Source organism: Platichthys flesus, chromosome 24 (genome assembly GCF_949316205.1).
Source record: "Platichthys flesus chromosome 24, fPlaFle2.1, whole genome shotgun sequence".
NCBI lineage: Eukaryota > Metazoa > Chordata > Actinopteri > Pleuronectiformes > Pleuronectidae > Platichthys > Platichthys flesus.
The window spans coordinates 8,697,323-8,717,687 of NC_084968.1; the positions used below are offsets into that span (position 1 = coordinate 8,697,323).

General features: G+C 45.8%; 1 protein-coding gene across 7 annotated transcripts in view; it reads right to left on the minus strand.

The window, feature by feature from the left end:
- The window catches only part of LOC133949997 (receptor-type tyrosine-protein phosphatase delta-like), a 333,770-nt gene that overhangs the window by 223,305 nt on the left and 90,100 nt on the right, over positions 1 to 20,365 (minus strand). For all 7 annotated transcript variants that reach the window (XM_062384134.1, XM_062384131.1, XM_062384136.1 and 4 more), the window contains exon 4: positions 17,479 to 17,502. The gene's annotated coding sequence lies outside the window, so the exon portion shown is untranslated. The remainder of the gene's footprint in view (positions 1 to 17,478; positions 17,503 to 20,365) is intronic.

The following is a 20,365-nucleotide window of genomic DNA, read 5'->3' on the forward strand; positions in this document are numbered from 1 at the left end:
TAACTCGCTCCATCGGAAGGTCAGCCGCTATCCAAAGTGTGTTTATTTTGAGGGTAATTGCACGAGATTGAACGGTGAAATACCGTCACCTCCTGTCGGCCCCTTGGAAGATTAGCGCCAAGGCCATCGGCGGGATCGATCGATGCGCCCGTCGGTGCCCGCTTGAGGGATGGGAAGGTCAATGGCTGTGATATTACTCACGCCGGGGGAGATCTGGTGTCACGGGCTTTAATTTTGAAGAGGCTAAATAATAGGGGTAGTTTATGGACAAGGTTGGGGCAGATCGACATCGGCGATAAGATGACACGAGTGCAAGAGATTAGGGGCCGGGAGAGCAGCCGCGGACCTGAGGAGAATTTCTAAGCTCGGCAGCGAGACGCTAACTAAATTCTCTAGTATCCCTGAGTCACCCTACACAGGATGTCTCTATGTGCACCATGCAGTAGTGTCCCACTCCTCCCAGCTCGCTCAGAAACCAGCCCCACCTTCTCCCGCTCGATGAAAGCTGTGCACATTTTGGTCTCCTTCGGTGCAGTTTCTTTTAATGCCGAGCACATCCTCTGGCGAACTCCGATCTTCAGAGGGAAGGAGCTGACTAATCTCATTCCCCAAATTTATTCATGTTCAATAAAAGCTGTTCATCAGCTTAAACCTTGCCTGTAAGTTCAAACTAAATTCGAAACCACCTGGGAGAAATCTAAATGACTCGAAGACTGCGTGGTTATGGAGCCGGGAGAGGAAGTAGTGTGCAAGGAACGGCAGGCGAGAGACACACACACAGGCACGCACATGCACAGAGAGCCCCCCCCCCTGCAAAGCCAGCAGGCGTGAGGGCGCATCTGTGAGCACTTCTGTTTGTGTAGATCAAGGCTTGGCTATTGTCCAGTCACTGTACACAGTGTTACAGGTGAGTTGTCTTTGGCAGCCCGTGCACGTCGATTCTCGATCGCCCCGGAGTGATGTGAGTGGAAGTGTGAGAAGGGGGGAGGAGGGCAAGAGACAAAAAAAAAAAAAAGAGTTCAGTGAAACGATATATTAAAGTACATGGGTGGCTAGATAGAGAGCGGGAGGCTGGAAGATGAAATGGTTTTGAATCGAAATCGCTCCTTGAAAGATCACAATTCATCCAAAGGCAGAAGGAACTTGGCTTTAACGGGAACTTACAGCTGCAGCTTGAGTTGGAAACCATTCATTTTGGCAGCTATGACACCTGTCCCATGCAAATTGTGTCTTTTTCAAATGACAATAGCCCAAATAAACAAGCAGAGAAGGGGAAACCTTGAGTGCTCCTTAGTTAAAGGGGCTCTTTAGTGGTTTCATGGGAACAAACACTGAAGCTGCATCGTAGCTGGTGTAGATCTAATGAGCCGAATGTGAAATTCAACCACGGTTTTGAAACCAGACAGGGATTCTACACGGCTTTGCCATCTTGCAGTCTGCAGCTCTCCGCCTGGCGCCGCACGTCAGGCTGCCAGCAGGTGTAGCAGCTGCGCAGTGCGGCTGAGTGTAAATGACAGACAGCAACTTTTAAGCTCATCGTATATATATATTTATCGCTTCAATTTCATAACCCTTAGAAAAGTTTTTTCCCGATAAACGAGCCTCCTCGGATGTGACAGCAGCTCGTCCTGTCAGTCTGCGGGGGCTAATGTCGGCGTTAGCGTCCACGGTGCAGAGCTGTCAGCGGCGGCTTAAGGTGCCGTCAGTCTGGCAGCAACACTCTGTGAGACTTGACTTAGCAAAGAAAATTAAACCATTAACTTCACTGGTCCTTTTATAAGATGTGGGGATGAGAGGTTAAAAAGGAGGAGGGATGGCTTTTGACTATTTTTACAAAGGGAGACTGGGTTCTGCTTTTGCTGAAACACGATTGACGCGCCAAGGCTTTTAAAGCACGCACTTGGAAAATCAAATAGTGAAAAACAAACTTTATTTAGTCAAGATATCATTTTAAAACATTACAATGCTTCGGCTTCCTAAATATGAAACAGTGGAAAGAAAAGGTTAAAGAGGCGTTTATTATGGAAAAGGTCACAGCTCAAATGGAGCTTAAATTGACATTTTTAAATTGTTTCATGGTCCACATGGATATATGTCAAAAGCAAATAGCTGGAATATACTGTAGCTACAGTATAATACTGTTTTTCTTTTCTACTACCATTAGTTTAGCAGTTTAGAGCCATTTTTCTCTTATGTGATGTATCTATTCCTACGCCACTTTCATATTTTATCACTCATTTATCATGTTTAAGACTAAATGGATCACAACAGTGTCCTCTAATCAAATCGATTGGAATTTAAATCACGCCATTGATCAGAATAATCACAGTGGCGTGTTTCCCTCTCATCCATCAGCCTCCCCGCGTCAGGCCAAATCAAGACGGGCAGAGTGAAAGTACGAGGGCTCACCCTGGAGACTCGGCCGTGTCTGATGTGCGCTGGACCATGAGACTGCTCTCTCCGCCTCAGTCACACCCTGCTGTTCTTCTCAGGTAAACACGCAACCCCAAACCCAGTGGATGAAATGAGAAAACACACACACACTCAAAGCCTCACAAACACATAAACACACAATATAAAGCTGGCACCTCTCAGGCTGTAATTTGGAGTCTCAGAGGCTTTTTTTTTTTTTGCAGATGTGGGAAAGGAAATGAATCACGGTGAAGCACGGTGCATTTGTGTTTTTTCTTTTTCCTGGCAATTGGAGAATTTACAAGTTGTGCAACACATGTTTGCGCCGGTATTCCTGCCGAGCTCTCTGCAGGGCTGTTGCTGCCTTCTAAGCGCCGGTCTGACGTGCCCTTTTTCAAGCGGGATAATTACGCCTGACGTCCGCGGCTTGACCCCACCACCGATCTGTCTCCGTCTCTCTCCCCTACGCTGGTGTGTGCAGGCGAATGGGGAAATCAGAAGCATCAATTATTCCAGTAAACAAGTTTGGCCATGTAGAACATTCAATTATACATTAAACATTAATAGCCGGGGCTTATTGCACACATCCATTACGTGGTGCCGAACGCAGACACTCCATCTTATTAATAGAGCTGGAGTGACTTGATTATTATTCTTTTCTGACAAGGAGTTTAATCCCAGGAATAACAATAATGGCGCGATTGGGTGGCCTTTTGTTCCAGAGAAGCCTTGTTTGAAAAGCAGGGCAACCAATGAGGAGGGAGATAAGAGACTAGAAGTGGAGAAACATCTACAACAAAGAGTGGGAGAGGGTCTGAGAGAGAGTGTGAGGGTAAGCACCAGGAACAGGAGAGACCAGGAGAGCACACACCTTTCAAATGAGTTGCTGGATGAGGGCTGCGCCAGCCGGCTCCATTTCTATGTGAATAATACGCCTCAGAGACTCCGGGCTTGGATCTTCACAAGCCGTGGAAACACAGCGGTGGTGAAGCGGAAGCACCGGAGAAGCCGACCAGTTGTTTGCTTTTATCCCTCTGCGTTAACGCCGTTAATGAGGAGATAATGGTTTGCATTAAAATCCGTCGGCACCTTGCTCGGCGTAATAGTCGCCATTAGTCAGATTTCACAAAGTATTAAACCTGTGTCTGATGAGAGCTACGCAGTTAGAGGAGCCTCCAGACAGTTGTTTGTTACACAGTGTGTTGTGCAGTTTGAGAGACGTGTGTGTGTGTTGGATTATTACAAGACATATCACTCGTTTGTTCCTTGAAATCCAACGTTTCGGGAATGTTTGTTGTGAAAAATCCTGTGCATGTCCTTATGTCATAAAGGTTCAGTGTGTAGAATGTAGTGACATCTAGTGGTCAAGTTTCATGTTGCAGCTGAACATCCCTGGACTCACGCTCCCCTTCCAAACATGACAGAGAACCTGCGGTAGCCTTCAGTCCTCATAGAAACTCAAAAGGTGTTTAGTTTGTCCATGTTGGGCCACTGTAAAAAGACATGGCGGCCTCCATAGAGAGGATATACAAGTAATTAAATATTCAATATTAAATGATAAATTAAATGTATATAGCATTTCAATCGACAGTTTCTGCAATATAAAACATATCAACTTTGTTAGTTGAATTTTCTGTGCTATGGAATCCTTCAGTATTAATGTAATTCCTTGATGCCGGGCAGAAACAACAGAAAAGGGATAACACCAGAATGCGAGACCCCAAATTCATATGATCCGTTAAGCATCAGTTTTATCTATGGATAATTCAAAAGCTCCGACAGTTGTCCCCGACACCCTGCTCGGTCTCAGCCCTCCTCCTGCCTTCACACGTCCCCGTCGAACTTTTGTTTGCCTCGGGAAAAAAGCCACAGGAGCTCGCCGTGAAATATAACAGAAAATGATATTGACTGAGTTCAAGGTCTCTCGCTTTGAGCCGTTCAGTGTGGATACATCACACAGGCCAGGCAGGTCCGGGCACGATGCCCAGCACTCAGGCGCTCACTTCCTGCTCCTCAGACCTGGCTGATGTGCGTCTGCAAAAGGGAACCATGTTTATATCATCACGTCCAGTGTTTGCCTGTCATCCAAACAGCTCATTTCTTGCTCATTTGATGCTGAATTACACCGAAGCTCTGATTGAATATGTTTGTTGTTCTAATGGGGCGTAGACACTTCTGGCTATTAGACATCAAGTGGAACTTAAACACCCAAATGGATATTGTAAAACGTTCCCTCCGAGCAAAGAGACAATTTATTTTTTGCCTTTTATATGTAAATTGGTCAATAAGCAATTTTTCCTCTAATTCTCCCCTCTATTCATCCGTTTCCGTTATTAAACATAAAATAAGCAAACAACTCATTAACCAGCGCTGAGCATATCCACCGTTCTTAAAGTATCAACACCACACGTGGAATTAGGCCACTCATAGGGGTTCATGTGCTAAATCGAAAAAAAGCAAGACACTCTCACTCTCAGCAAACTCGATGACAAGTATGTTCGGCAAAGTTTGCGAGAGGGGGGAAATCAACAGCGAGGAGACTCGTGCAGATGCGAGGGGGGGGGGGGGGGGGGGTAAACAGGAGGTTAACACTCTGGGACGCAGGGATCCACATCTTACCGAGTTCTCAGTCTGTCCGCACCTCGGGAGCCAGGGGACGGGATGTGCAAAGCAGGCAGGAGACGAGCGTCTTCTCGAAGCCGAAATGCTGTTAATTAGTGTTCATCACACGTTCAGGAGGCGTCGCTTCTAAATTTAAAGATGTTGCCCGCCGCTATTCCTGTGTTGCGTGTGTGTGTGTTGGAAAAGTATTCCTCCCGACAACAGAAGTGAGAGAAGCAAAGTTCCTTGCGGTGTGTCGAGTCGCGTTCATATATGTCCCGGTCTCCCATGTGTAATGATTTACAGCGGCGATTTATTTACGGCGAATTTAACACCTTGCGTTGATTTAGTTGACAGCTGTATTGTCTTGCTTTTGTGACACACGCTGGATGTGACACAAAATGGATTTAACTGTACATTGTTTCACATAAGTACGGAGAAAGTGTGGAATTGGAGCGAGGTGTCAGCACCCCCCTTCCCCCCCCCCCCCCGCGCGGGTGCGATAACCTCATTCGAGATGTTAATGTGGAAAGTGGAAAAAACAGAGAGAACATTTTACCGCACCTCCTGGGCGAACATTAATTTCAATGTTGAGAGTTATTGGATTGGGCTTTGGCTCCGGCGCGAGGCCCCTCCAACTTTGCTAATCACTAACTCCGTGATTTAGTGGTCTGGGCTGTCACCTCGGGGCAATGGACGCCACTGCTGGTCGGACAGAGACACATGGAAGAAGCGGTTTCCAAGTCACTTCTTTCCCGCCGCCTGTACCCGTAAAATACAAACTTTAGAGAGTGTATAGCCATGCAGGTGGCTCTGTGAAGGAACATGCTTGTAGGTCAAACATCGTAACAACTGGCAATGCTAGAGGTAAAGTCAGGGATCACAAAAGTCTTTACTAGAGCTCATAGACGTTAATAGAGATGGATGACGTGTCTCGACTTCTCCCATTTGTACGAAAATATCTTGTGTATGTTTGCCGCCATCTTGTGGTTTAGGCCTACATGGGCTCGATCAATCAGGCATCCGTCTCAGCTGTCAAGCGTTTTTACAGCATTTATACAACAGGACAAACTTAAATGACAGAAACCATAAAAAAAAACGATTCCACAGGTACTTCATATCCAGTCCACTAACATGGAGGAGGCAGGGTTATAGGTCCCCTGAAAACAGTCACTGTCTCTACATCTTGTGCCACTCCTGTCACTGGATGTTGAGATATTTCATCAAAAAGGTCAAACATTCGATCGGCCAGACCTTCCCAACAATGAAACACCGAAGTAGCTCCTGACAAATATGGAGGCTGATTCTGTTTCTGAGGGTTCTGATTCATCACGTTGAAGCCATGCAGAAGCTTCTATAGACAATATACAGAATTTCTGCAGGTTAGCTCAGAGTCAATACATTATTTATACATCACCTCTCACAATTCAGTTGTGACAGCTGAGTAAAGCTTAAAACTGAATTGAAATCCGAACAGTTTCACGTCAGACAAAACAGCAGACAAGCTGCAGTGAAAACATAACCTGGTTGGCAGATGCAATAAGGGCGGCATCTGGAAATCTATAGCCTCTATCACACTGCTCCACCATGTGAACTCTGGAATCCTCCCTCATGCATTTTGAGGTGCCGGGGGCATTTCACCGCCTTAGTCTGAAAACAGAAATCTGAAAGACGGAGGGTGGAGGAGGACAGAGCTTCCAGAAGTTGTGTCCGAGCAGAGCCGCAGTTTGCAGATCCTGGGTGCACGAGCCCAGAAAGTGGACAGTTGTGTGTCTTGGCTGCGAAACGAGTCCCTCGGCTCATTTGCAAGTTTGACGAGGATTGAGAACCCACCGTGGCACGAAAAGTTAAGTCATCACAAAGACGAGTATTGATTGGACGTCAGAGTTTGACAGGCAGCCCTTGTCTCTTGAAGTACCCACCTCTCACCTTGTTGGAGCTGTTATTAAAACACTGTTTTAATGAAGACGATGGGACGCCGAGGCAGCTATTCCACAAGAATCCCCGAGGTCGGCATCATAAATCATAAATTTGAAGTAATAATACTGAATAGAGTTTTTAAGTAGTCTCAATTACTGACGTGCACTGTTTGAAATATCAATAGTCTGGAGCAGGTGAAGAAAGGGTTGAATTCAAATGAATGAGGTTCAACTGGCCTTGATAAACAGTGCGAGCAGCCCCTGATTCACTCCGGTCATAATGTGTTATGTTTCTGTAAAGAACCTTATCTCCCCCCGTAATAACCTCTCTTTTTAATACTCCCCTTCCAATTCTAATGTCCGAATAAGCAGAAATCTCCGGGCCGGTGCGAGAGGGTCCTGCACCACATTTTGTCGCGGGGACATAACGGCGTTCTTTCCCTTTTCCCGTTCCAGTTTTTTTACCTGCCGGCGTCGCACTCGGTGCTGACACGGCAATCCACTGGCAGTCGGGTGTACGGCCCTGGCTTGTGCGAGCTGACCTGACCGACCCTCACACACCCTGGGGGCTTTGTGAAAAGACGAGGCCGTGGAGAATGGGATGATGACACTGTGGAATGGGAGCAGGCGTGTGAATCTAGAGCCAGCTCCTGTAGGCCGGGTGCGAGTGAGTGTGTGTGTGTGTGTGTGTGTGTGTGTGTGTGTGTGTGTGTAGTCGGTGTGGAACATAATTGTGTCCTCCCATGTGTAAAAACTATCAATCGGGCTCACTTAATGTTGTGTCATTATGGGTAAATTAGAATTCCACAGTGATCGATAGGGTATTGACTGTCATATTACGTGTGTGCGTAATGAATAAGCCTTCATTTAATTCACAATTCATCCTGGGGTATTGTGTGTGTGTGTGTGTGTGTGTATGTGCACAACTTGAAGCAGCGAGATGGGCAGACTCCTGCACGAGCACATGTGCGTCCTCAGTTATCTCGATAAGACGGCAAACAGCTCCCGTCGGACCGCTGTCTTCGGTTTGCCACATTGACTCTCGATTGCCGAAAGAGCTCCCTCTCCAACCGGGACAGAGAACAGTCATGAATCAGTGTGAACAGTCTGTGTTTGGAACGTTTGGCACGAGAACAGAGCAGAGACAAAAAAAAAAAAAACAGCAACCGGAGAGGATAAGTCACATTTGTAATCGCTGTACACACTCGTACATGCAGTGAATACGTTCATAACATATTCATTTTCCAGGGGGCTTTTGTTCTCTCCTCTTTTTTTTTTTTTGTGGCTCCATGATTTCTAATGTGGCAACGTGTAATTTCGGTGTGAGATTTAAGCACTTGCCTTTTGACAGTATTGTAATTTCAAAAAGTCTCCTTTCCAAACAGTTTCGCCCCAAAAAAAACTTAAAATGATGTGTTTGAAAATCCCTCTGGCTTTATTACAAAGTGTGATTCATTTGAGGGGGGGGTAGGCACAGGAACTGAGACTACAAGGGAAACTGTGCACGTGCCTTTTCTTTGTTTCTGTGTGTGCCAGCCTCCTGTGTGATCGCGCACGTGCATGTGAGGCCGACAGATAATCTCTACCTGCCGCTCAGTCTCCACGCTTCCTTGTAAGTGCTTCCTTACTTCTCATTAGGACTTAAGCTGGGGGAGGAATTAGCGAATTAGCGAGCGAGAGAGCCGTGCCTGCTTTAATAACACTGCTGATCCAATTTAACAAGACTGGATTATGTTAATATCATAATAATGCAACCCAGCCCAGCTCATCCTCCCCGAATGGCTGGCTGTAAATCACCTGTTGTGGCTCAGTAATTAATACGGTTTAAACTCTGATGACATGATTTTGCCGCGAGAGACAACAGCTGAAGTTACACGTGGCTTCAGATACTGTCGGTTCGGTCAAAGACGGCTAGAACCCACAACTAAAGGACCAGCGAGAAAATGTGAAACAATAGAAATAAAGAGTGTAAATACAAATCTGCTGATGGAAAAGAAAGAGAAAATCAGGGTGAAAGTAGATAACGCTCTTTGTTTACGGTGGAAAATCTAGGGGGAGGAATAAAAAGCATAGGATGGATTGTTCCCTGTGTTGACTGCTGCGGTGTCAGCTTGTTATTCTTGCCTACAGTATCTTGATTTATTCTCTCCGCCCCGCCATCTTTCAAGTGAGGTGATTATCATGCCACATGAAAGAGGAAAGTTTGAGAGCGGGCGGGAATAAAGGAAGTGAGAGGTGGTTGTACGGTAACAAGATGGCAAATTAACGACGGGATGTAATGCCGCGGTGACACATGTTACAGCCTCTTCACATCTCAAAAAAGAAAAGCAAAGCTAATTAATAAAGCCGGGTTATGAATGACTCTTTACGCCAAACAGTCATTTACTTTAGGTAGCGCTGTGTGAAAAAAAAACAACCTTTTCATTATTTACCATGATATTGCAAATAACAGCAGCACTAAAAATGTAGTTGTACGATTATTTCCAGAATACGGCACGTCTTATTTTTTTAGTGAACGCGTTCAATGCACATTTTATGGGAAATATCCACTTCCTACCTGGGGTTGGAATAGAAACAACACGACGCACCAATTGAGGACTCACGAAACAAACATCACAGGAACCTGTTCTTTCCAAAAGTGAAGTCGTGGCTTAGAATAACACAGACAAACATTTTCAATCAGAAGTTGTAGAGACACTGCGGCAAAAAGTTTTTCATGGCCTGGCGGTTGGACTCCACGTCTGGAGAAGGAGGCTCGGTGCAGGGGAGACATCAGTGAGCATGCTTCAGGGACAGAGATCCCTGTTTGCTTTGCTAGTTTGATGAGCTGAGAGAAATAAAATATGTCTGCCGTCGAAAGATGTGAGCAAATGTCCCCCAGTCTGTGACAGGATCCGCACTCCTGTCTATTTAAAGTCAGGTTCACTTGGTGCCAACCGTCACTGCAGCCTCCATACTTTCCATTTTACTGCATATGTGTTACAAAGACTGTTGTGAAGTTATTAAATATCGTTTTACGTAGTTGTGTGAAGCCCTGGTTAAAAGGCTATTTGCATTCTAAAGGTAGAATCAATACAGATGTGATGGCCGTAGTGCTTTTATTTTGAAACAGAAAGTAGTTTGCTATAATTTAGGCTTGTTCTTATTGGAAGGTTCCGACTCAGGCTTCTAATGACATCATCAGAGCAAGATGGCAGCGTCCTTATCTAGGATTCAATTTCTGGGTAGAGGGAGGAAGTGGAGACTCTAGTGTGGATACCAGACCCGAGCAGGGATGGAACCCAATGTCCTGTTCAGACACCAACTTTTAAATCATGTTCAGTTCACGTTTGTCACGTCTGTTGGACTGATTTATTTATGTTTTAGTAAAACAAGTAATAGCCAGGTGTGTAGGGTAACAGGGTAACACTGAACGGCGCTGGGCTCAGGATTTGCTTGTTTTCTCACTACTCGCTACTTCCCACTTTGAATGCCAGCACTGAACATACATTGTGAGGTGCAACTATGATAACCTGTGTCCTTGTTTGATGTTAATGTTAATGTCTTAATCTTAAATTTAGCAGTAAGAGCTCGTGAATTATAATATCTTCTATTAGATTCATTTATTAATTAATTTGTGGTTTTGTTTTGTGGTTGGTGGTGAGATTACGATCCTGTTTTCTGTAAACACCGGTTCATTATCCTAATCACGTGTCTCAAGCTCGAATCCAATCCCTTGGCCACTGTTCGATGCCCCCCCCCATAGGATAACCCTTTGGCGTGGCCTGTGGTCACTGAAGGCCCAAGGCGCACACAAACCCCACAGTAATTCCCTTTTGCAGCTGCAGGAATGTCAGTGCACATGTCAGAGCAGAAAATAAATAACAAATAGTCTGGCTCAAAATTCCCATCTGGCCCGGGGCCTTAATCCTTAACGGGGTACAGTTGAGGACACATCCTCTCCTGTATTTACAAACCTGGACTCTCAGTGTGGCAGGCCGCTCAGGACTAATTAACACAAGTTTCTATTTCGGTGCCGGTCAAGACAGCGAGGGAAGTATTGCGCCGGGACACGGTGGAGCAGCTTTCTGTGTACACAGAGCTCTGCTGGGGTAAATATGGTGCAGCCTCAACAGATCTATGCTTTGCTGCCCCCCCGACTGAGGCACTGCTGAAGATAATTAAAAAAGAAGAGACACTTTAATACATCAGGCTACTTATCGAGGCTCAGAGCTCATAGTTTGTTGTACTATATTTAACACCGTACTTGAATAAATACTCTGTTCTAGATAGGGATTTGAATGCTGTACAGAACACGCCAGCTAATCAACATCAGTATGAAGTCGAAAGCAAATGCCTTCTTTAACAAAGAATACTACAATACTATTAAATAACAAAGACCAATCTTGCACATCAACAACCCATCTGACGTTTTCCAAACCTGTCTTAAAATAACTTTTGCTTAGTGGTATAGTCATATTCCAATTTCACTCCATAGTCCATCTGAACTCTACACCCGCTGACCCGGAATCCTTCACCAAGACTTGTAGTCTAGTCTTTTGCAGTGATAAATCAGTGATACACTGACAGTAAGTGTTAAAGTTAAGCAGTACAACTATAAAAAAAGACAATACAACAGAGCAAAGGTCACCAAAGAAAGAAATAAAACCGGGGGCGGTTGTGGACAGTAATATAATAATAATAATGATACGAATAAGCACATTGTAACCTTGTTTAGATACAAGCTATACAAATACAGTTATCATTATTATTATAGATACTGGTGTTAATGTTTCCCCACTTTGCTCAATGGTCAAAAGAATGTGAGGAAATCTAATAATTATCCACTTTTAAAATGATAACGTGAATCTTTTGCTTTGGTCTTCCTTATACTGATCTTCGTTTGCAAGAGGCCAACATCACGTCTTGTTCAAATGCTAATAGATCTTAACCAGGGCTTGTCTCTTGCACAACTAAAGTACAGTATCAGTCAAAGTGGCTTCTGTCTTGTTTCGTACATTGTCGGCCTACCTTCAAGCAGACTATGATCACAGCCTGTCTCTGTTCAGACACCCACGGAACATGCCACTCGGCTGCTAACACCCGGTCTGGCACTGTGTGTGACTGTGCCAGCCCGGCAGATGGGTTGGCCAACCCGGTGACCTCTGACACTCAACCTTCCGAAAAGGCAAGGCCATGGATTCTATCCAGTGGGTCTTCATCACTCTCTCAAATGTCCTGCCAGCACGGAGCCAGGAGGCTCGAGCCGATCTGGGGCAGATGTCGTCTCAGAGGAGACCGTACGACTTCAGCTGATATCACAAATATTTTCTGTGTAACGCAAAAAAACACTTCAGGCTCGAGGCTGCAAGCCCTAGAAAACAGCTGCATATCGATATCTTCTTTCCTGTGGACGCAGAAGTTTCATGTGTGCAGCATCTCCAGCAACTTCCTGTTTTTTGCAGTTACAATTCTGTAAACTGTCTAGTCGACACAGACAGGATGATGTAGAATCAGGCAGATTCCCTCATTGTTTCCCAAACCCACTTTCGCTCTCGAGCTGCACCCTTAATCACCGGAGCCCGTTGTGTCAGTTGCTACTCCGCCTTTTGTTTCGTTTAATGACGAAACCCCGAAGACACAATGGAAAATTACGGTTTTTGAAGAGCAGGCTAATTAACGCTGCTTATTAGAGACACGTCAACACTGGAATAGCGATAGAAAAAAAAGGGGAAAGCCAGAGGGGTATGAGAGGGATGCGCGCCGCGACATATCTGAGGCTTCAGACACGAGGAAAAAACTCGGAGCATAAAAGGGCTGTCAGGACTGAAAGTAAATTTACAAAAGAAGTTTGTAATTATTCAATTTTAAATGAGCTGAAATACAACGACTCTAAAATAAGAACAATTGTACTCGTTGTTAGGAAATGGAGCTGAAGGCCTTAATGCAAAGTTTCATTCCTGCAGACTTACAATTACGTTTCTGTTTTATATTGAAGGCATTGATGTTCGTAATAAGTTTCTGGTAAACAAGGCTTCCTTCCAACGTTGAAATCCAGTATCCTACTGTGGTAGAGTGGAGGTTACTGTTATTGTTGATATTGTCTTGTGATGTCTTTCCATAGAGCACACATATTTCCTCCAAGGCCTGAGATAAGCCGTCGAGCTGAGGCCACATTAAGTCTCTTAGCTAAACACTGGTGAGTATTTCTTGACCTCACACCAGTGGGAAAAAAGGCTGCACCGCTTTGAAAACACAATCTAGATCCAGATTGTTTGGATCTGCACGGAATTGCACACAAATGTTGATAGCAACTCCCTAAATAAATCTGAATAGGATTCAATCATCAGGATTTATGGCCTTTTTGGGCAATACCCCTGAGCCAGATCAATCGGCCCCTCCCATGACCCTTCCAAGTTTTGTTATGATCTATTAAGAAGTGGTTTTTGCAAAAAAAATGCTGACAAAATCAAACCTCCTTTTCTTAGATAAAGAAAAATCCCCCTAAAAATGGGAATGAAAAACAATAAAATAAATTGGTATAAAGTTCGGTAGATGCATGGATTAATGGTTTTGGGTTCACTTTAACCCTGGGCATAATAAACGGCTGCAGGATCTTTGAAAGCACATAAAACAGATTGAACAGGACACACAGGGGCTTATATTGCATGCCCACTGCCTCTCACATGCACACACAACACACACACACACACACACACACACACACACAAACACACTCACACCCTGTCCTGTGAAGAGAGCATCAGATGCTTGGCTGCAGATCCTCTCACAGAACAGGAAGACAGGGAAAGAGAGAGCGAGAGAGCACCTTAATGTGCCGTCAACATATGCTGTTAGCTACTGATGGATGCGGCGCTCCCCCAGGCACCGGAGCAGCTTATCGTTAGTGCATCATCGTGTGGAATCGTCACAAGTGAGATCATCTTGCCGTGATCATTTTTTTTCAGGGGGATGGGGGGAACTATTGAACACTGACAATCAAGAATTAGATCAGAGGAGCGGCACGCTCTCAGGGATGGCTGGCGAAGACGAGGGCGAATCCGCCGCTCGCGTCTAATTTTCCCAGAAACGTAAAGTGCAAAGTCCCGCTAACAAGCTTTCAGTCAGATTTCCTTTTAATAAGTTAACCGGCGGTAGTTTGGTGCTTCAGAAGCGAGGGGAGAAAGCGAACGTGCAGCAACTTTGAGATCCCGAAAGAGCTTTTTAATAACGCCGGCAGCTTTTTGACACGTGCCTGACAAAGTCCAGATTAGCGATATGGCTCGTTACCCCGAGGGGGGGGAAAAGTCAAAAGATAGAAAGAAAGCTCTAACATTAAAAACCCACCACGGGGACCGGCTACGGTTGTTCTTTAACGGACCCTTGCTGAAACATACAGTATATCCCCTTTGACTTGTGCATTCCAAATTAAAGATGATGTGCGTGACGATAAAAGCAAAAAACATACGATTCTGATTAAGCACTTTGATCTTTACATTTTGAACGGTACGAAACGCATATTTGTTTTTCCACCCAGAATCCCACATGGAGCCTTGAAAGTGTCGTGTTATCCGTGAAACGCATTGTTCTCGTCCTCTGAGGGATAAACAAACCAGAAAATCAAAAACATTTCAGAAGAATCCGCTCCTGAGCATCACGGAGCTGCCAGTGCTTTGGACACTGTCCGCGCCGGCCTCCTTTTTTAGTCTTTTCTTCTTTTACCGAGCACATATCTACTTTTAGACTTCAACAGCATAATGGTATTTGCTTAGCTGAGCAGCCAGCAATCCCTCTCCTCTCTGCCAGTGTCATATCACTGATCAAGTGTGGCTCAGTTCCTGCCGGAGAGGACGGCTGCCAGACATAATGCAATAATAACTGGTGCACAGCTTGTCTAAGAGAAGCAAGGTCCTATTTCAAGTTACTGGGATGAGCTCTTTGTGCTTTTTCCCTCTCCTTCTCCCTCTTTCCACCGAGCTCCCGACGCTCCGGAGAACCCAATGAGACAATTGTAATTTCCTCGCCTCTCGATTTAAAATTGTAGAATATGTGAAATGAATACAGAAGACGATTCTACTCCAAGTCAAATAAAATCAGGCTTCACTGATTATCCACGACAGAAACGCGCTTTTGACTCGTTCTGTTTTGACAGGGACGGAAACAATGGCCTGTACCAACAGTCGAGGGAGACATTCCAGACACGTTGCGGAGGACGGGGGTGTCTGAAAATGTCCACACTCCTCCCTCACATCAGCAGCACAGCAGAACCCGGCTGCAAATTGAGTTTAGCGTTAATTAATAGCTACTGAATGCCTGGAAATAGGGATAAAAATTGGAGTTAAACGAGGAAGGCTATTCCAACGGGCACTTAGAGTGCGGCATCTGCATCGGCCGTAACCATCATATGATAAACATCTTTAAAGCCTCCATTATCCAGACCGTTATTCAGAGGCTTTCTGCTGTAACAGGTGGCTTTAATGTAATACGGGTGACCTTGAAAGAAGGCAAATGCATCGACTGGATGCGTCGTGTTAAAAATCTAACAGCTCTTAGTCTCGACAAAGAGCACTCGTCTCATCCGACGTAGTGGACGTGAACCCGCGCCGCTCCCCCACAGATGCCTGGTGTGAAGTTTGACAGATTTCTCCCTCTCCAGCTAGGCTCACAGTAAATGTCCATCTGGCAGCTTCCCATGGGTACTTATTATTCTCAGCTAGCCAGGGGTTTTCTGTTTCCGAGCAGTCAGCCCGCGCCGGCCTCAAAGGAGTCGAGAGCCGGGCCGGAACTGCCTGCAGATGCTCTTGCCGGGTAGCCAAACTGTTCCAGTGTGGTGGCACCGGGGTTTTCAATTACACCACAAGTTCTCCCAAAACAAGTGTTTAAAAAGTAATCGGGTTAAGAACAACCAGGTAATCAAGACAAAACAACAGCCAAGCGGGAGTCCCATCGGGGGTTCACCTTTTTTCTTTAAAATGATCATTAATCCAATGCACTTGTTCCACCTTGGAGATGAGATGATTGATTTCCCCCCTCCATGAGCAGATGCTCGGAGCCGTGGGAAGTGTCGACAGGGCCCTGCCGTCCTGGTCTGGGACCCTGCTATGGTGGATTCAATCATGCGGTTGACCTCCATCGCACTCCCGATGCCCGCTGAGCATCTCCAGGAGAAAAAAACACCCGACGAAACACGGGACGCTGTGCTGATCTCGGCATGCGGCGGCTAAGGGCCTTTTCACACTGGGTTTGTTTGTTTCCGTCGGAGTGGACTTGTAACCCGTCTCACCAAACCTGCTGATCTGCTGCCGCCCTTGTTTACCGCTGATATGACCAGTTAAAATATCAGCAATTTGGAACTATTTGATGTGGGAAAGTAGTGGAATTATAGAATCATATCCCTTTAATAACTCACAAACACTTGTATCTGTGGATAAATGAGTCCTCAAGTGTTTCTGAAAAAGTTTCCTTCTGAAGTCGCCATGAAGATTGTGTAAGAGCAGATGTTGCATGTGTAACAATCGCGCACACGTAGTCAAGGAGAGGAGTAACGATAAAAACGTCCCCAAGAGAGAGAATCCATTGGCAGGACGAGATGAGGAAACTGTCGGCACGCAGCGAGATTGATGATGGGAACGTTCTCGGAGCATATCCTGCTATTGTGTTTACAATTCCGAGTTAATGTGAATCAGCAGCGTTTGCATGACTTCTCGTTGCGCAACGCCTGGACCGGGCCACAGTGTGGGAGAAGTTCAGCGGGTGACTGCTCGCGATTAGTCAGCAGGACCACAGTGACATGCACAGCTTGCAAGACTTTCATTCCAAGGGGTTTGACACTGGTTGTTCCCACACAAGTGCATCACAATAACAGCAACCGTTGCTTCCATAAAGGCTTAGTAGCATCCAGGTGTTAGGAGGAAGTGTTCTTTTTTTAAATCCACTGGTATCTGATCTGTGCTCGATACCCAAAGTCCAATTACTGGAATCTGGAACGGGGCAATTGGCGATGGAACTTTTTCTAAGTGCAAAATAAGAAATTAAGCACTTATAGGTTCTCATTGATTATTTTAATGAGAACGGGACATTCAATGTCACCGGGGAGGGGGGGTTTGTGTGTCTGTGAAGTGCTCACTATTTAACATGTGAGGGTATTTCAACACTCGCCATGATACCGAAATAGACACCGCGTGCATGCTATGCTTGTGTAAGTCAACACTGGCGGCGTATTCTTTGAACAATCTGGGCCATTTGATTCTCATTTGAATTAAATTCAAATTGAAGGTACAGAGCCCACAATCGGCTTTCCAGAAAGAAAAAAGAAAATCCACCGCTGTGTATTCCCGTGCACACATGTAGGGAAATGGGCGAGGATTGCAGAGCATTGCATACCTTACTGAGCAAACAGCAGCCTCTTGGTGCCGCTTCCAGCCCCCCCCCCCCCCCCCCCCCCCTCCACCCCCCCACAACCAGCCCTCTCCCACATTTATGCACTCAGTTCCGAAGACACATGACAACTCAAAACAGGACCCCGGCTCTTGAGAGCAGCGCAAATGCAAAATGAAACAAGTCTTACCTAGTGTGGAATACTTGGTCGCATCTGTAAGCAGGCCATTGGGGAAAAAGGGGGGGGGGGGGGGGTGGGGGAGGAGGGAGAGAGAGAAAAAGAGAGAGAAAAGAAACGTCAGCAAATTACAATGTACAGCAAAAACTAAACTTCAATGCAGGGCTGAGGCTGTCACTGGCTCCCGCTGAAAAATGATGGTGTCCCAGCATTGTACAGACCGGGGGTTTAAGAATAGTCCCTGTCAAGAGGGGGACATCATTTATTAATCGGGAGACATGAAAAGTCTGCGGTAGTCCTTTCCCCTGAGAATCCAGAGTTTGCACAAGTTGCATTAATATTTGTCAGTTGTTCGGGAATTGGAGGGTGGGTGCCGAGAGGGCGTAAGCAGAAACCTAATCTATTAGCAACATGTTTTTTTTTTGCTTCTCGTGCACACCGGTGTTGCGTTTCCGCCGAAAACACACAAATGTGTACTTGCAAACATGCCGCAAAATCCATGGTGTTCTCCCCATCATGCCTCGGAGGTAATTGAGTAGCCCTTCGGATACCTCCTGCCCGGGGTGACTGGACCTTTCTCACATTTCCCCAAGCTTGTTAGTTTGACAGCCAACGTCCGAGGTTCCAACGGCATAATAAAATGGTGGTCCCCTGTTCCCCACAAAGACATTAGGGAGGCCCCGGCAAAAACAATGAACCAGTGCTAACACGAAAAGGAAAAAAAAAGAGAATAATTTAACCACATCTTCTCGACTACCTGACATTCATATCTGCAAAGAGTTATGGAACAGGATATTTTAAGGGGGTTAGGGTTCTCCGTGTTTTTCCAACACTCTTCTGTACCTACTCCCCGGCAGCTTGAGGAATAGAGACTGGACTTCCATCACGGCGCGCTTTGAAAGTGGTCCCTCTGCGAATGTATTCTTCTAAACTACTGCTTTTTGCTTTCTTGTAAATGCGCAATAAAACAGGGAAATGGAGGGAGCCGACAATAACCGGGTGTATATAGGGCGAGGGGAGGTAATAGACTCAGGACCCAATTCTGAGATGCCATCGCTTACTGTCCAGTGCGGTTGTGTTGCTAAGCAGAATGTGCCGGTAATATGATTTATCACAGATGATGTCTACACCCCCCCACACACACACACCCCCCCGCTGCATTCATTTACATTTCCAGGCGTGCATGCCACAAATCCCCGAGAGGATCAGCGATGGGGCGGGAGCGTGATTACAATATCTGTTTTTGCACGTGAGCGCAAATCTGTTTTTCGGGGAGACGGGGGAAAGACCGCGGGTTCAATCTCCGCGACGCTCGTTACCGTTCCGTCCGACACAAATTCACACTCGCCGCTGCAGTTGTCGCCAAAAACAGAGACCTCAGCGGAGGACGTTGAAAAAACAACTCCACGCCGGGTAAAATTGGACCCAGGGGAGAGGGTGGCAGGGACTGATGTCAGACTTCAAGAAACACAGGAAGCACCGGGGGTTTCAATGACATTAGCATCGGTGTTGTTCAGCCAGAGAGGAGCGCGGGAGAGCGGGACACTTGAAGGGGGGGGGGGGGCGGTGTTAAAAGGCAACGGTTGAAATAAAATGTAGGTGAACCGGGATCGCGGTGACATTTTAATATGATACACTGTGGCATGGAGTGCAACTAGTAGACAACCACATGAGGGGGGGGGATCGCGCTCGAATGTGATGTTATTCAATATTCTAATTTGTCAAGAGCGACTCCTGATCAATGTGTTTGTGCCAAAAAAAAGAATAAGGGAATAACCCGAGTTCAGTGCTCTCAGCCGTCCCACACCTCTCTTCATCTAATCACATTTAGTGTTTTTAATAGAAGGGTTTTTTCGACGTGCCGCGAACGTTATTGATTTTTCACAGAGTCCTGCGGTGTCAATTTGGAAGGCCGGGCCAATCAAAACCAGTGGAGGCAGCGTGGGCCTAAGTGGATTAGACTGGCGGGGAGGGCGGAGGGCTGGAATCTAAAGGGAGAACACCAAAAAGCTCTGGTTGGCTTCAGTAAACCCGGTCTGTGAACCAGGAAAAAAGATGGACGAATGGAGACTCTCTTTCTTTTTCTTTTCCTCCTCCACCCTCTCTCACCCCTCCTGTTTTAAGCAGATAAGCTGCTTCCAGGGTCTTAGTTATGCTGCGTAGAACCCACAACACGAAATGGAAACTTTTAACAAGGCAAAGAAAAGCCGAGACGTCTGTTCTTCATGTTGTCTTGGTTCTTATTGACAAGGGGGATTTGGGCGAGGTTTGGTGTGGTCAGTGACAGGGGGGGTCTGTGTGTGTGTGTGTGGGGGGGGGGGGGGTTGCACTACAAACTGCTTCTGTGATGCAACATTTGTGAGCGCGTCACACTCGGGTTTAAGTCGAGGCGTTTTTTTTCCTTTGACGAGCTGCTGCAGTGAGGCGGTACTGGCAGCCGCACTATCAACACATTTTATTTGTGTTGATTATCCTGTAGCTCCCCCCCTACCCCCCATCATGTCTCTGGTTGGGGGCACAGCATGGTGGAATGTTTATGTCGTTCACAAGACGGTGAAACGTGTAAGATGAGCTGCAGAAGGCACATTTCCAACATACAAAATACTATGATTATCTTTATCTCTGGTTAAACTCTCTTAAATGTGCAATATTCATTCAATCTGTGCAAATCAATGGCCTAGGTGCAACCCACTCCACTGTATATAGTCTGTTTTTGCACAATATATACTCATCTTTATTCCATTTATATATATATATATATATATTATATTTTTACATCTCACTACAATAATAAGTATAGGTTGTTCATTTGTTATTAATTGCCCATTCTATTTTTAATCTAAGGATCATCTAATCTCATGACCACAACAATACACGATGACTGAGCGCTAGTCACAGT